An 18,937-nucleotide genomic window follows, 5' to 3' on the forward strand; every position below is an offset into this window, starting at 1 on the left:
AGTTTATGATAGAAGGGAAACATGCCGCCAATGGGGAGTCTTTCATCTAGGTAAAACTTGTTGATGGTAGTGAACTGCTCTTTAGTTGGTCCTGCTTAGGAAAGTGCATGTATCCATGGCACGAATTAAGTTAATACTTAAGTATTCACTAGTAAGTGCCACAGTTTTTATTGTAGTGACAATGATGAAGGAGATTCAAAACATTAAAGTGAACATTTAAAGTTCACATATGGTAACTAAATGACACCAGCCAGGACATCTGACACTAGAACCTTCAATAAAGTCACTTTCTGCTCACAGTTAGTGAAACACGGTCTTACATGAGAGGTTAAACCAGGAAGCAACTGCAAAGTCTTTACAAATTTAAAGCCTCTTAGTCCTGCTATGTGTTCTTCCAGAGGAGTTTTCCTTTAGCAAAGGCAGCAGAATCAAGCCTAACACCTTGGCCAGGATTCACAAAGGAAAAGGAAAGCTTTTTCCACTTAAAGTTCCTATCAGTTGCGCTGGCAGTAAATTTGTCATCATGGAGGGAATCCTATAATCCTACATAATAAATCTTTTACAGGGTTTAATCTCCATCATGAAAACCATTTGTATGCAAAGATTGACCTTCTGCCAGTCTTTAAAGAAATCAAAGTTATATACTGTAAAATCAAGCTATCTCTAGCCAAAACTAATATTATTTCTCTAGTTCTTTTTCTTCTGAAAGAACAGTAATTATTGTGATATGTCCTTTTGGTACTGTCAAATTATTTAGAAAACTAATTCTAATTCAGCAAGAAGTCCTTACAGTGAACTAGAGCAAAGCATCAGGTTGAAAAGTCTTCTTTCTCAGTGGCTTGACAATTTCTTAGCAAGGGTCTCATTTGCAGCATAACTTTAATGATGGAAATGTAAGGTTTTCCTGAAGCAGAAATGAGAGATTCATATATTAAAATGGTTAAGGGGCTAAAACATGTATTGTATAACCTGTCTTCTGGCAGCATCCACAGTTTATGTAAGAAGTTAAAAAGCTCTCAGTTTGGCAAATGTCTGTTCCCAATGCAAGTATCAATTGAGGCAGAAAACAATAAAAGTTGGAAGTATAAGCTCCTCCTTTCCAATTTTCTTATTCATTATAAGATTGCAGAAAAAAAAGAATTGAAACCGTTACCTTCTCCACTGTGCCTCCTCCAGGGAATGCCATGAAGTAAAATCTCTGAAATACATGAATGTATTTTCTTCTTTTTATTTGTGGTTCCCATTTTGGTTGTTTAATATATGTTATGATCTGCAAAGTACAATCTTCCCAGTAAAGGACTAAGAGCCAATTTATAGCACCAGCACTATAAAATGGGACTTAGGCAGGAGGAAATATTTTATAGATACTAATTAAAATTACCTCATTAAATCTATCATGGTCTCTTTACCAGTATGTAAATTTTAATTCCTTTTTGATAACACAGGATTGATCCAAGAAAATCAAACACCTTGTGTGAATATTAGTGCCTAATTAATGGGTTTTAGTTACTTCATTTGAACTTATATGTATTGTACCTATGACCAAAAATTATTTTAGTCTCCACAGAGGCAGCCACATGTCTTGGCATTAACCAAGCACCTCTTCAGTGATACCAAAAATGCTTGGTCACTATCCAGCCGTCACCTATCACATTTTTTGTGGCCACTTTCTACCCAAATGATTGCAGGCCATCAGGCAGGAAGGTTAGAGTGCAAAGAGATAAAAATTTTATCATCACACTGATTCTCTATTCCAGATTAAGTTCATTTTCCTACCGGTGATGTATCCTAATAAATGGTGATTATTCAATACTTCCATAAATATGAAGTATAGAAATGTATAAAATTAGCAGTTTTAAAATATCAGTAGCACTAGGTACTCCTAAATACTCATCACTTCCTCATCACACTGTATTTCCTGTAGTCATCACAGTAAAACATACTTGACAGATGACAACTTTGGAAACCTCAGTGATTGAAGTGTGCTTCTAAGTACCCACTGCATTAAATACATCATCTTTACTTAACCAATAGCTCAGCTCCTTCTATGATCAATTAAGCAATTTTTTAACAGCATCGGTTAGCCTGGTGAGGGACTCTATAATGGGCTTTGCATTGCAGTAATTTCTAATATTAAAGCTAAGAGTCAATTTACTATGAAGTGCAAACATTTGGTAGTCTATTACTGCAGGATTGTTGCTTACAGCATAGGTCACTCCTAATGTGAGAGTGCAGAGTACCAAAAGATATGGAAAGAAATAAAGGAAGAAAGAGAGTGTGGTGAAGTCAACTTTGAAAGGAAGTATGATGAAAGTGTTTAGCAAAGGTCCTAGCAACTGATATACCCTGTACAGTATGGTTGACTTTTGAATTTGAGTATTTCCACATGTGCTAGGCAGCTGGCACGTGTCACTTGGTGCCTGTTCAGTATTACTGGACCAGGGAAATTTACCTTGTGAGAAAGCAGCAGCAGATAAGCAGAACTCACTCAACAAATGTAACCATCACTGATTAAATTTAATGTTACTAGGGAACCATTGTAAGATGACATTAAATAGTCATTGACTCATTTTCCAACGAGCAATGAAAACTGAAAGGGTTACCATATGCCATTAAATAAAGCAATGTCAGAGAGATCTCATAAGAATGAGAAGTGACTACCACAGGTAATTTGTACATACATTAAGCCAGGCTGTATTTGAACCTTGAGGGTTTTGCAAACAAGAGGAAAAAATATTCTAGAAATTCTCTTTTGTTTCTACCATGTTATTTTCTCCAATGGAATTCTAAGAGCAGAGGAGAAATAATTTGTTCTCACCCCAGGTATGTAATTACCAAGTTGAGATCATAAAGACCAATATGTCAATAATTAAAGGATCTAATATTCACTTTGATTTACATATAGGTGGACCAGATTCTTGCCTGGCATAATAATCAGCATATCCTGTCCAAGTCAGTGCTGTCGAGCTCCGTTGATTTAGAGCCATAGGAGACTCAGACGACGTAGACAGTAGCTATTTTTAGAAGGCATTCTTTGGAAGAAACCATTATGACGAGGCCAAATTCTACACCCCTTACTCAGATGCACAGTTCCAATGGGATTAAGAGTAAGAAGAGAAAAATGCAGCCCCTCTTCTGAAGTTTATGTATGAGAGTTGAACATAAATTCTGATGCAGCTTAATAATCATCACATTTGAACTACATACATGCACATATAAAATAGTATAGAAGATAGATTAAATTTTAAAAGCAGTGGAGCTTGAAATGCAAGCAGGCCTGAGCTGAAAAGATAAGAAACCAATCCATGATGTAGATGCTAACATTGTTCTCCCACTCTTACTCGACAGCTGCTTGTCTGAGGATCTGTCATATGGAAAATATGTGAATGCAAAGAAACATCTGCTAATGTATCTCTGCTCCCACCCAGCTCCTTAAAAGCAAAAATTGTAGGCTTGTTACTATTTTCAATAGTGCCCAGACACTTGTTCTTTGCATCGTAGCGAGGACGGTGATGTCTCAGGGCTGCCTGCCTGCTTGGGGACAGAATGGCAATGCACTGCAGTCATTCCAGGCATGTGGGGTAACACAAAGACAAGGTCTTAAAGCAGCATGTAATCTTAAAACATGTCATTCCAGAGGATTTCCATTTAGGAATTCTTAGCACAAGGAGACCTAAATGCACAAGCAACTAGTTTAGTTGGCAGTATAGCTAGGGAGATAAACCCAGTTGCTTCTGTTAGCTCTTTTCATCTTACTAGACAGCCACTTCCCTGATCTCTTGCATGTTGGCGACAAATGGCATTCATACCTGCTGGAGACACTGACAAATTATTCCTGGCATCTGTTATTATTACTTTATTTCTTTACTGGAGAAATTGGAGGAGTGTCAGCAAACTGGATGAAATTCTGAATAAAAAAAAAAAAAAAAAGGCTCCTTTTTCAGATAAAAAAGCGGAATAAAAGCAGAGTCCAAATGCTTGTTTCTGTTGGCTTTAGCAATAGCCAGGCAGCTTCAAAAACTTAATAAAATGTGCTCCCTTCTCCTTAATGCCTATAAAATATATATCCCCGTACAGAAACAGCAATCTACACCAGACTGAGAACAAAATGAAAAAAGTATATTGGTTCAACTGAGCATTGTTTTTATTCTGACAGAAAAGGTACTTTGCGACATTTCAAAATCTAATACTCAGTCTATTCTCATTTGGATTTTCCCCCTCTCTGTAAATGCAGCAGTAGGCAAGTTTAACCACATTACTTAATTTTAATTTTCAAGCTGAAGATAAGAAGATAATCTGTCTCAGTTGCTGTCATGTTCTTCTGTTTATTCTTCGACATTTACACTGGAGTAGAGAACTCCATGAAGGAGCTGAGTTATAAATGTTAGTTGTGATTGAAGGTGACACTGTAAATAAATATGCCAATACACTGTATAACTTTGTCATCCTCTTTCGTCTTCTCAATACTGCAGCTGGTACCTCTGGGCACCTGGTATGGGCATCAGACAGGCATGTATGAAAATACCCCATGGATACCAGCTAATAAGAACAGCATTCAGATGTGAAACTATCGCACCATGAAAAACAATGTAAAGGCTCAGAGAAAAAACAGTTGATGTTCACTGCAAAATTCTCTTCTACCCAGCAGTCATACCATCTTTAAAGAAGAGACCACTTAGCAACAGGACAAAAAGAATCATATGAAATGTCTATGATCATCCTCAGACTGGCCAGTGAAAGATTTCTTTTAAAAAGCAGTATTCTTTGTGCTACTCCCACTGTAAAATGGGTGTAGAGGCGAATCTCATACAATGACGAAGGTGGAAAAATCATAGTAAATGTCCATCTTGGTGCCTTTTGTTTTTACTGCTTTGGATGTGCATTTTGCAGAGCCATAAAAGCATGGAAAAAACTACCAAACAAGCAAATGCTCTTCTTTAACCCTTTGGCACTGGGCAAGGAGTGTCTGGAAATCTTGACTTTTAGTGTCAAGGGTATCAAAACAAAACAAAAAAACTCAAACCAACAGCTCACAACTCTCAAAGTCTGGCAAGGGATGTGGAGAACATAAAAGCTGTGAAAATGAGGCTAGCTAGACAAAAATAAAGAAGAGGATTGGCAGTCGAAAACATTAAGTCTCTGACTGATTCTTGAACAAATGCAAAGAAATATTTTTTAAAAAAAAGATGTCTTGTTTCTCTTATTTAATATGGTATTTAAAGCAGAAAATGAATTCATCTGATTGCCATCAAAATAGCAGTAAACCAGCCTTCATAAGCTGTTGTCTTATTATGTTCCCCATTCTAGTCAAAGAAAAAAATTCCAAACAAGGTGATGTGACAAAGTGCTTCTGAGTATAAGGTCACTTTCTTTCCTAAGCTTGAAAATCCATGATTCAAATAGCCTACCTTCTATGTTCTCAGAATAAGAAAAGACTGAAGTAATCTCTTTCAACCTCAAGTTAAGAATAAACAGAAAATCAGCTGGTGAACCTCTTTTAGCTCTGACACACAGTCATAATAGTGGTCCGGTTGCTCTAACAGCATCAACAAAATTATGTCAAATAAAACTAGATGGCGAGTTGGTACATATTCATGATGGAACTAAATATAGGCCTATATTTTTACATGTACAAGTGTGTACATGCACACGTGTGTAGATTATCTCCTTGATTTTACCAAGATATTTGCATGCCCTGTATTGTCCTTCCCTCTGTATTGCCTTGGTCCCTGTAATTCTCATTATTGGAACTTTTCTCCTTATTTCCCATAGACTGGTAGGGGATTGTCAGGGATGCTGGACATGTGACATTTAAAACAGCATGTACACTGTGTCTGAGTGGTTAAACTTGCACCTCCAAGCTTAGCTATGTCCCTAAATCAATGTATCTGACTATGCAAGTGGTACTTGTGGGATCCCCAGTGTTCCAGCGAGTACCACTGCCCTCTTTTCTTCATTCAAAGCACTCAAGTACAAAATGCAGCAACAGGGGCTGACTTGGCTAAACAGGTCATCCATCCAAAAGGAATCTGTTTGATATAAGAAGAGAAGAGTGAAACTCAGCTTAGGCATCCTGCTGCTGCACTGCTGCCCTCATTTCTGAGCCTTAGTCTTCAGTCCACATCTTCTCCAGCTGTGGCCCTGACTGAATGGATATTTAACTGCTGCCCTGTAAACAAACCTGATCCCTTTCTGAGTGTCTCCAATGTGCTCACAAAACCCCCATGAGATGAAGCCCCTTGGGAGATGGCTGTGTCGATGGACCTCTCAGTCTGTCCTTGCACTACTGATGGATGCAGTGGGCAGTGAAGGGAGCAGGTGGCAATGCCCATGGTCCCCATAGGGGATCTTTGTGAAGTGAAGGGCAACAGGTGGCTCCCAAAGGCAGGCAAGCAAGTGAGCTTTCCCCAGTCAAAGTGTCTAAATCCATCTCCAGTCTTAAATCAAGCAGTTCATACTACTGACTGTAGTTCACTGTTTGTGAAATAAGGATAACAAACATAACTGAAAGGGCTATTATGAGGATTAACGTGAAAATCTGAGAGGAGCTCAGATATGGTAACAGAAATTTCCAAACGGGGACCATTTCTGTAAGAATGCTGAAGTACAGTATCTAATGATAATGATAAGAATAAACTTCAAGCTCTTTCAGCGCTTATCCTGTACAGTGAAAAAAAGAATAGAAGTTTGGCCATGCTTCCAGATGCAAAGCTGCTTCATTTTTCCCAGGGAGAAGAGTAGGAATGTTTGTTGTGTGTGTCACTAAAAAGAGAAGAAAATAGGTCACAGGAACTATGACTACAAGATCCGCAGGTGTGTGTCCCATGATCACAGGCAGAGCAGCTGGAAGGTCAGGAAATTGCTGGTTTCAAATTTGGAGAGCCTGTATAATAAATTCAAACTAAAATTAAATCTTTTCTCCCCCTGGGAAAAAAAAAACAAAACCAAAAGAGTTGTTTGAACAGACAAATCAACAGATTGTATGTTTTAACATGGATTTTGAGCCATGAAAATCTTCCTTCAAATTACAATTGTATTAAAGGACATAAAGCTACTGTGTACCTTCTTGTTCTTTCCCTTTTCTGCCTTGATGTCTACTGCAGATGATGTAGATACTGCAAGACTAAGAGGCACAATGTTCTTTAAAGGAGCCATGCAAAGTTCAGATACAACTCTTATAAAAGCATTTCCAATTGAGCAAGTAAACTAATATCATGACAGGGTCACAAAATCCAAAGCTCAAATGCAGTTGAGACTTGCAAAGAATATTAAATGCAACACAAAGAGCTTCTGTCGGTATGAAAAGGTTGAACAAGAAAAATATGAAACTGTTGCTGAGTGGGGTAGTGGATTTAGTGAGAGCAGACATGGATAAGGCTGACATACTCTATGCTATATCTACCAGTCTCTACCAACAAGGTCTCCTAGGCCTCCATGCATATTGAAAGGTGTCAAGAGAAGAACAAACAGCAGTAGATAATGATCCAGTTATGCAGTACTTCAGAGCTCTTGACTCGCACAAGTCCTTGGGATCAGATGAGCTGCATTCGAGGGTCTTGGAGACAATTGGCTGGTGCCCTTACAAGGCTGCTATCAGCTTGGAAAGGTTATGGAGATCAGGCAGATCCTCTCATGAATGAGAAAAGACGAACATTGCACATATCTTTAGAAAATGGCCAAAAGGACAATTCAGAAACTTATAGGGTGGTCAGGCTCACTTTGGTTCCTTGAAAAATGATGGAGCAAGTCCTCTTAGAGCAAATTCCTGGACACAGGAAAAAGAAGAAGGTAACTAGGATCATCCATCATGGGTAAATCAAGGGTACCAAGGGTAAATCATGCCTGACCACCCTCGTTGTCTTCTGTGAAAAAAATCAATGGGTTTGTGGGTGAGGGGAGGGCAGTAGCTTTCATTTACCTTGACCTTAGCAAGGCATTTGGCAATATCTCCTCCCAATGTTCTTGTATGCAAGTTGGGATATGTAATGGGGGTGGTTGGACAACCAGATGGATTAAAAAAGATGGTGGGTTGTACTCAACTTGGAGGCCCGCGGAAGTGGAGTAATGCAGGGATCTATTCTGGGACTTGTCCTGTTTAACAACTTCATCAAAAACCTGGAGGATGCATCAGAATGTTTGCACATTATGTACACACCCCAGCCATGCATATGAACACAAACAGTGATCCTTCTCTTTTTGCAAGAAGGAATATATTCTCAATGCAGCTCTGACCTGGAAGCATCTGTCCTCCAAGTCCTTTTTCCTGAGCTTCATACCACCGTTTTCTCGGCCCACCCCTGTCCTTATCCCCTGCTCAACCTGTCCCAGTTTTCCGTGTTCCCTCTTGTCTGCTTTTACCACATTTTCCCCAGGTCCCAATCCACCTCTTGTCTTTGGTTTGATTGGTTTTCACAAAGATGGCAATAGTCACTCATTTAGAATCTCAATTTCAGTGCTTGCCAGATAAAACAATTTGGCCACAACTTAGACACAGTAGAGATATTTTGTGATAAGTCTGTATAACTTTCTATTATTATTAAGACATCCTTCACAACTTCTTGAACAACTTTAACTTGAAACAGGAAAAGAAACTTAAATAACACCCGAGGTAGAAGATAATCAGTCTGAGCAAATTCAAACCATGGTAGCTGAAGAAGATGGTGACAATGGAAAAAGAAACACAAACTAAACTCCTTTTATCATTTCCTCTTCTTCCTACACCAATGATTCAATCAGTTCAGCCACCTCTGTATGTAGTGTCTCTCTTTCAGAAAGCAATTATGATCAGAAGCAATCTTCTTCCTAGGACAGGGTAATATAGAGTGGTGGAGTAGTGCAGTACAAAGATTCTTAAAAAATTTAGCTGATGATCCTAAGCATCAGTGGTGCAGCCAAGTGATCTCTGGAGGTGGGAGAGAACTAAGTTTTTCTCTACTTATTAAATTATGAAGTAATGAAAACTGGATAGTTCTCTCAAGTCTAGGCCTTCTTCTAGGTCCCTTCCAACCCAAACTATTCTATGATTCTATGAATCTATGATTCTCTATATGTCCATCCACCTTAGTCCAAGAAGTAGTTTTGCTCCTTAAGAGTATCTAGTGATTTGACCACATTCAATCAGCTTGTAAATGGGAACCTTTTAATCGTATTCCATCAAAAATGCAGAATTTTTATCAAGAGCTTAGATTTGTTCCTTTAGTATCAATGAAACATGAAATATGCCAGCTGCCAAACTTGCCAGTCCGGGCAGGTTTCCAGATTAGCTTGCTTTAATGCTCTATTTTCTTTCTTCTTTAATGGTGATATGAAATAAAAATAGCACTGGGGATTTTGTTTTCCTTTGCTTATTTTTTGTGAACATTTGTAGAGGCTTTTTTTTAATGTTCTTTATTAACATCATATTCCCCAGAAGATCCAGAAGTAACATAGCCAAAGACAGCTTCAATTATCCAGTACAAATTATGCAGGAAAACACAGTATTATGTATCTTTTTTTCATCTTTTTATATTTCGCATCTGTAGTCAAGCTCATGTGCAAATAATGTCAGTTAGACACCCTACTACTTGATTGTGCCTTTAATTTGGGAAGTGAGATAAATAAGTGGTATCAGCTGGGCCAGCAATTAACTATGCATTGTATTGTAGTTTCAAAAATAAAGTCTAATAAGGACTCTTCTAAAAAAAGCTGGTCCCAGGATATCAATACACCATGTGTATTTATACAGGTATTGTTAAAATACATGGAGCCATTGAACATTTCCTAATACGCATAGGATAATACAAGGTGAATATGTAGTGCTCAGTATGAAAGAGCATTCAAAAATACAAGAATGGACTCAGAGGCTTGCAGTATGAGTAACCACCTCATATGACATCTTCAGGTCTCTGGTCATGTCTACATGACAGACTGTGAAGCTGCGCATAGACGTGCAGACTTGCTGAGCACCAAAAGCAGTATTGCTACAGTTCCATAGTTCTCCCATAGCAGCATTGAGTGTGGGGCACCCTTAGTGCTTCTGGACAGTTGAGAGCTAACTGGGGTGGATAAGCCAAGAAATGTGTCATGTTTAACAGCATTTTCAATGTGAAGGCAGGCAAACTAAAAAGCATTCGTCTCTGAACAAAATGGTGTGGGAAGACCACAACATACTTCATTTCCAGACAGTAAAATACGTACACACTTAGACTCTAGTTGACTCTGCTCTCAGCAGACATTTTGGGCTAGATGATCTCCTGCCTTTATACCTCAGCTATTCTGCAATACCTGACATGGAGCAGTAGTCTCCGTCTTCTCATTAAAATGTCAAGATATCACTGCATTGAAAAGCCTCAGAGTGAGCATACAGAGGAGGACCTGGAGAGAGGGTAAATCACAGAATCATAGAATAGTTTGGGTTGGAAGGGACCTTAAAGATCACCTAGTTCCAACACCTCTGCCATGGGCAGGGACACCTCCCACCAGACCAGGCTGCCCAAGGCCCCATCCAACCTGGCCTTGAACACCTCCAGGGATGGGGCAGCCACAACTTCCCTAGGAAACCTGTGCCACTGTCTCACCACTCTCATTGTGAAATTAAATCCGTCCTTACATCAAGCCTAAATCTGCCCCTCTCCAGTTTATACCCATTCCCCTAGTCCTATCACCACAAGCCTTTGTAAACAGTCCCTCCCCAGCTTTCTTGTAGCCCCTTCAGGTACTGGAAGGTCACTATAAGGTCTCCTCTGAGCCTTCTCTTCTCCAGGCTGAACATGCCCATCTCTCTCAGCCTGTCCTCATATGGAAGGTGCTCCAGCTCTCTGTTCATCTCTGTAGCCCTCCTCTGGATCTGTTCCAGCAGTTCCATATCCTTCTTATGTTTAGGATTCCAGAACCGGACACCATACTGCAGATGAGGTCTCACAGGAGAGGAATGGAGGGGAAGAACCCCCTCCCTTGCCCTGCTGGCCACGCTTCTTTTGATGCAGCCAAAGATATGATTGGCCTTCTGGGCTGCGAGCACACATTACCAGCTCATGTTGAGCTTCTCATCGACCAGCACCTCCAAGTCCTTCTCTGCAGGGCAGCTCTCAATCACATCATCTGCCATCATGTACGGAAATTGGGGATTGCTCCGACCCAGGTGCAGGACCTTGCACTTGGCCTTGTTGAACCTCATGAGGCTCCCACAGGCCCACTTCTCCAGCTTGTCCAGGTCCCTCTGGATGACATCCCATCCTTCCAGTGTGGCAACTGCACCACTCAGCTTGGTGTCATCTGGTGGCACAAATATAAATGTCATGGTGTCATAAATACAAGTGGAATGTGTGAACAGAAAGATCTATGAACAAAAAAGAAATTTGAAATAGGAGAGCAGCTAGTCTAGAAGAAACCTAAGCCCTGTTACAGGACTCAGTTTTTCTGGGAAAGAACTGGACAAAACAGTCATTGTGAATAAAGTATCTGAAAGTTTCAGCTGCATTTTTCTGTCAGTGAATCATCGGCAAGTGTCTCCTTTATTCTGAGAATTTGCCATAGCTAATTGTCCCATAATTTATGCAAGTCTATTTCCATCTTGTACACGGAATACTGGCTATTAGTTATTTATGAGTAGAAGTCAGTTAGCCCTGGGTCATGACTGAAACTATTCAAGGAGAAGAAAACAAATATTTTAGGAATAATGAGCAATAAATGTTCTTTCTTTCTGCACAGTATTATCCCTGTTTCTAGATCAATATATGCTAAATGTCACTGTTCACTGAACGGATATTAACAAAAATACATTTTTAAATATATGTAAATAAAAAATAGGAAGGGTTTCTCTGTAGCAGTTATCAAAATGCAAAGAATTATAACGTTGTGGGTCAGATATTCCAGACTGACATAAAATCAGCATCATTCTAGTGCCAACAGTGGGACCACTGAAGTTTCATTGATCTACACCAGGCTAAAGTCTGGATTTTTAAAATTTTTTTTCCATTGTTCAACCAGCTTCATTGCAGAAGAGCAGAAAGACAGGACTCCAGAACACCACAGTAGCAGGCAATTGGAGAAATGAGATGCAAATTGATTAAGGCTTGAATAGGTTATTGCAGAGAGGCAAATGAAAGAGAATCTAGATTCTGGCAATGCTACTGTGGTTGTGGCATATGAATTTAGAGATGATGGAGATGAAGTACAGAAAAGAAAGCCTGGGGTTAGGGATGTCTCTCGCTCTGCAGTAATTGGATACTAACCTTTCAGTGCTGAAAAAACTCTTAATAGAACTCTTAACAAATTTGACTAAGGAAAAGGTTAGAGAAACGCAAAGACTCATCAACAGATTTTACCCAGAGCAGATTTAGAATAAGTTTCCTTCCTCACATTTATTCTGCTATTTTGGCTATTTTTTTTTTTTCATGAATTAAGACTATGATTACCTTTTTCCCACTGCCTGGGTTTATTACCCTAATAACCAACAAGGTAATTTTCTAGCAATATTAGATAGCCTGGGCATGTAAAGCCCTTTCCCAGATTTTCCCTTCTTAGAGAAACCATGAAATGAGAAGAAACAAGCTTGTCTGAATTATAAACAAAAAGATACTGCCTGCAAATATGTACCAGTGATAGAGCCAAGGGACCACAACACTTGCCTCATCCACTATCTCTGCCATAATCCTGCCTACATACAGGTGTGCACCAGCAAGAACATACACAATTGGTTTTTTTCTTCACCATGAGAGAAACCTGAAACAAAGGCACTAGGTTTGATTTGTAAAATACTTTAAACCACAACACTACAGAAAACAGATGGGGAACAAGAAAAAGCAGAAATTTTGGAAGAATAACCACTTAAAACCCAGCTGCCTATGTGCAAAAAAACCCAAACATGCTGAGGAACCCACTGTTTAATAAAAAGTCATATATAAAGGTTAACTGTCAGAACTAAACACAACCTACAGTAATGCTAGTGGGAAGTAATTTACATTGACAACTTTTCAAAACAACTAGATTTCCTTGATCCAAAATAGAAGTTTCAAGAATACACCACAGCTGTTTTTAAACCTACACTGTAGGTTCCTGGAGGGGAAATTGAAATAAGAACAACAGATAAAAATGACTGTAGAAAAGGATGGGCCAGCTTTTTCTCTTGTGTTTCTCCCTGTGACTGGATACATCACGGTAAAGGAAAAAATTACACAGAAGAGGCAGGACACAGACCTGCAATCTGGTACCACTGATCAGAACTACTGAAGGTTGTTCATGATCTGGTCTTTGCTGGGCAGTAAAAATAAACACAGACCAAGAGAAAATCAAGACAGAGCAATTAAAGAAACACCCAGACATAAAATCAGTAGCCAGCACAGCTTGGAACAAATAAATATGAAAAAAACCTCCCTTTTGCATGACCCGAAGGGATAAAACTAGGATATATGGCAAGCAAAACAGGCACAAAAGCATCCCTGACAGAGCCCGTAGCCTGAAAGGAATAGCTCTGCTCACAGGAGTGGTAAGATCTCGGTCCCTCACTGCACCCTCCCAGTTCCTCATGACTTCACTCCAGTCCAATTTCATGACAAAACTCTTTGCACAGATACAAGGCTAAAGGCCAGCCAAGGCCCATGGAGGAGTGTGTCACTCCTCCTCTAATTAATTCAGGCAGGAGGAACCTGATCAAAGAAGTGCTGACATTCAATCAAAAGTCAGACAATATGCTCATGAGTAATAAGCACCGTCACATTGTCAGGATGTGCCAAGACTTCCACTGAAGTACACACTGGAAAAGGAGGAGGAAGGCCAGAAAGGCAATTGCACAACGTATGTGACAGAGGCCCAACAAAAATAAACAGCTCCCCAGCCCAAAAATAATCCTCCCTGGTTCCCCTGTGCACTGCAGATAGGATAGACAAAACACCATTCGTGCTGTGTTTCACTTCGTAGAGTAGCTGAATGCAGGATACTATAGGTGCCACAGTCATCCATAAGCTCCATGGCAAAGACTTTGTCCAGCACAAATAAAACTGACTCAATACGTTAATCGAGTACACTAGAGGTCTAAAGGGCAAGGAAAAGGTTGGCAAAAAAATTGACCCGTTTGGAAAACAAGCCCACAAAAGCACAAGTCATCTTTCCAGTCTGCCAGTCCAAACCACTGGAAAACTGCCTTACCTCATTGGCATGGAGCAGTGACAGGTCTCCAGGTCTTCACCATCCTGTGCCTGTCCCATTTAATAGGTAAAAAGATCAAAAATTTTCAACGATGTGAGAATTGCAAAACATTCTCCCTGATGATTCCCCAAAAAAAAGCTGTAGTATTCAGGCTGAGGCACGAAATCAAAGCTTATGGGACATTATAGGAAAATTACCAGAGATTCTCTCCCTGGAACTAAGATATCCAAAGAAAAGTCAAGCCCTGAGCATGTCCAGCCATGCGCAAATCTGTTCATCACCAGTGCTAAACAGTGTATGGTGTATGCATCAATCAATAAAAACATTGAATATTTACTTCTTTCAACTAATGCTGTAGTTTCCTTGAGCAAAAGTGTTATCTCCTATAAATGCCAGCCCCTCTAATTAAAGGACTTTAGCCATTAGTTTTCATAGTCTAATTTTGCTCATTATTCAGACACCTGTCATGACATGACAACACATGATATGCCAATACAGTATGGTAAATTCTAAAAATCATACCATTACTTTTCTTTCATGCTTTCCTTTCTCATTCAATAAAATTTAAACGATATTCCAGGATACATCACACTTCTTGGGAAGAAATGCCATAGACCTTTAAAGAGGTGATGTTATCTCCATATAAAAATATTGTCCTGTGAAAAGATTTCTGTTCATGAGGACACCAATCAAGCAGAAAATGTCACAGTGAAATAAGATGTATAAAAACTGATAAGTTCTTCCTAGAAATCGCATACGTGACAGTCAACATAGGTATCTAGGGGTGTGACTGTCTCCTCCTTTGTGTCTTTTATATGAAGGCTCAGGCTTAGATAGTAGCTACATGGACTTGGCATAGAAATGACTGTTTTCTGTGGGCTGAGAGCAGGAGGGGAGCTCAGCTGAGATGACCACAATAGGGAGAGAGTGGTCCATTCCTGCACAGAACCTGTTTGAACAACGTGGAATGCCGAGAGTGGAAAGGCCATTCTAAAGGCCATATATATTATGAGCTTGCTTACTGCCAAGATATCTGGAATACCACCTCCATACCCATGCACAACATTATAAACTTTCTCTTATAAAAAAGCTGTTGTTGCCTGGCTCTGCCTGAAGAATTAAAAGCACAACTGAGGCAGAATTTGGTCACCAGCTGTCCATCACAGTGCCAAGAATAAAGAAAAGAAGCCTGGTAGGGAACGCCAGTGAATTTCTGCCTCCTCTCAAGACAAAGAAAGCATGTGTTTCTAATTGTTTCTTTTTATAAAGTGTATTCTGATAAGGTTGTGAGGGAGGGGGTATCAGTGAAAATTCTTATTATAAGTTCTTGCACTATCTGGCAAAATAACCAAGTACAGGTTGTGTTATCAGTACCTGTGGCTCTAAGTACAAGTCATTGTTTGTAGCGGTTTACAATTCTGTATTATTTTACCACATTCAGACACCAGCTACATTATGCAACACACACAACATATTACTTTCCACAGGTCAAATGAATCGTGTCTCTATTCAAATCTTTAAGCTGATGTTAACAGCTAAGGTCATCCCTACTATATAAGAGTAATTTGGATCTGCCATGGACATAGAAGTTCAACATTTTCAAATATTCAGATATTTCAAAGTCTGAGAAATTATGTTCTGTTGAAGTGAGTGAACTTTTCAACACAGACTAACAGGAGCTGTAGACACTCAGGAAGCCTGAAAATTAAGAACCTAGAGTTAATGGGATCTTTCCACAAATGTGCCTGAAGGTATGTGAAAGTATACTTTATATTCAGGCACTTCACCTAAGACATAAGTAAGAAGAAACTGTGTTTTGTATCAATTAATCTCAAGTGCAGCGCTTAAGTCTTATTACAGGAACTTCTTAATGTTTTGAAAACATTATCTGATGGAAGAAGAGAATGTTTAGAGACATATCCATTCAATTGAAAAATCGAAATATTTGGGGCAGTATTAATCTCACTCACATCTGGAAATTTCCAGTCAGGTATTTAAATCAGAAAGCCACTCTAGGTTCCCATGAAGCCAGTAGTGAGAAAGTAATTATATTATTATTAAATATATAATATTCTGAGGAGATATTATTTTTGTCCTTTGTTGTTATCACTCGTAGTTTCCCTCTAAGAGAGTAAGAAGTGTATTTTGAAAGTACTTGATGTTCTGGAAAACACAGCCTTGTGCGGTATGTGCATTGGAAGGAAGAAAGGGTGATTCACTCTTCTGCTGAGGCTCAGGCAGGCAGAGTAGCTGAGGTGGGGAGGTACATCTAGAGATCCTCCAGTCCAACCCCTGCGCGAAGCAGGGTCACTCACAAAAGCTTGTTCTAACAAATCTATGATTCTTTTGGTGCTTAGAGGCGTCAGGCAGGACAATCACTGCCTTACAAGTTCTGTTGTGCTTCACACATTACAAAAGAGCAGCAACAGTGGTGAAGTTACCAGGAGCTTTCAAGTGGTAGAACTGTTTCCTTGACCACAAACACAAATATTCAACAACAATGAAAAAGACCTACAAAATAAAAACAGGCCAGGAGGAGACAGGAAAAGATGTAAAAAGTCATAAGTCATCCCATGTAATGGCTTAGTAGGAAAAAGTTTTCACACTTCAGCCTACTGAAGCTAGACTGAAGCTCCACCCTGTGTAATGTCTATATTTTAACTGTTGATAATTGAAATGGAACACACCAGTCTTTACTTACCCTGCCTAATGAATGTTATCATTTGGAAAAGGTAAATCAATAACCGCTCAGATCAAACATACCGATCTCCTTTTGAGTGTACAATGCTCTCATTTATATAAAACTTTACAACCTGACTGCCCTTCTCATTTAAGCACAGCAAGTGAAACATTTCTCAGTACAAAAGACCTTCTTTCTTAAGAATTATCCATGATGTTTGAAAAGGTAGCCCAAATGAATTGCTGGAATGACCATTGAAAGGGCTACTCGTTAGTTATGACCGTCCTTGGGAATTAGCCAGATGTGAGGTAACGAGACCACAAAGTGCTGTTGGTGTTGGCAGCAAATCCAAGGTTCATCATAGTACCTCTTGTCTAGACTGGGGATGTAAAAGGAAATAGAAAACAATTCTTAGACTATATGCACTTGATGTTCCACTCCCCTTTTCTATAGAAAAATGTAAGACATTTGGAATTTTTCATTTTTATTTGGGAAAGACAAATTTGGAAACCAGAGTGACTCATGCTGGAAAGTGTCTGACTGGCATGTGATAGCCAGCTAGCTCCAGAAATTTAAGACCGTAGGAAGAGTTTGAGGAAGGTATGTGGATTTGGATTTTACTGTGATTTAACTCTTAGTAAATTCAATTCTTAGTAAAATCATTCAATTTTCTTTATTCACAGTGTAAATGACACGGAGGTCCCTTACATGGACAGTCTATATGTTTATAAGCAAGTTGCTATATACCAAGAGGTCCACATACCCTGGTGTCACAGTTTAGCCCCAGTCTAGCTTGAATGGCAGCTAAATGCATGAAGTTGTGCCCCGAGCCAATCATTTCCCCTCCCACCCCACCCCAGGAAAGAGGAAAGGGAAATGAGAAAATGAGACGTGTGGTTTGGAAACTTTCTTTAATGAAACTATAATAGTAATATTATAGTGGTGGACGTGGTGCTAAGGGGCATGGTTTAGTGTTTGATAGGAATGGTTGGACTCGATGATCCAGTGGGTCTCTTCCAACGTGGTTATTCTATGATTCTATGATTCTAATAATGAAAATGGTATTAATAAGAAAATAATAAAATAAATACAAATATATAACATTCCCACCCCTCGATGACTACATTACTGCTGATGCTTCTGGGCAGGCATGGGGAAAAGGTCCTAGGCTGGACTCAGCAATGGGAGGGAGATGGACTCTGGAACTAGATTCAGGAACACGGGTATCTGGGTTTGGGATTAAAAAAACACCCAGACAAGATCTGTATTGGATGCCAGTCATCAAAGAGGAGGGCTTGACCCTCATGATCCCTCAGTTTTATACCAAGCTGGACAGGTTTAGGTCACCTGCCCTGTCTGGTCTCACCAGCAACAGTAACCCTTTTTTGCCCCTTTTGCTTGCGGCATTCCACCAGCTCAAGGATGGCCTTGGTTTCTATAGGACTAATTATAAGAAATGGCTTTTCTCCGTACTAATGTCTTGTGTTATCTCCTCTGGAGAGGAGCACTGTCTGAAAAACACGCAGTTAACTTTCAGAAAATGAAGCTACTTAGACAAGGCTAAGCTGAAAATTGAGAAAACTGGTTCTACTTTAGCTCAAAACGGAACACCTGGGAATAAGAGTTTCAGTTTTAGGAATGTATTACAGGTCCATTCCAAAATACGTTAAATGAATCTTCTATCAAGTAATTGTGCAACACAGATACTCTGGAGGAAAATTTCAGAAAAGTTCCTTATTTCTGACTCACTTGGGCAGCTGCAAAAGAATTACATTTCTCTGTAGAGCATCTCTGCAGAGCATTGATTCAGACAGAGGTCCCTATCTGAATCGAGATCCATCCACCCTTTATGCAAAATCCCTTCTTATTTCCATCTGCTGCACTTTGTCCCCTAGTCCACCCAAGTTCAGTTATAGAGAGGCTGGCTGACACAAAGCTGTAGACTGAAGGAAAATTTACAGACTTTTCTCAGAATTTTTCCCAGAAGCTGAATCATACCTGTTTAGGGATATTTCTGTCCAGTGGCAGCTACTCTAAGCTTAACAGCACTTCTTGCTCTCCTTTACCTCCTTCCCTTCAGCAGCATGTTGACATCCTCTTCTTTCACCTACCCTTCATTTCTTTTGGGAATGG

Source organism: Phaenicophaeus curvirostris, chromosome 1 (assembly GCF_032191515.1).
Source record: "Phaenicophaeus curvirostris isolate KB17595 chromosome 1, BPBGC_Pcur_1.0, whole genome shotgun sequence".
NCBI classification, from domain to species: Eukaryota; Metazoa; Chordata; class Aves; order Cuculiformes; family Cuculidae; genus Phaenicophaeus; species Phaenicophaeus curvirostris.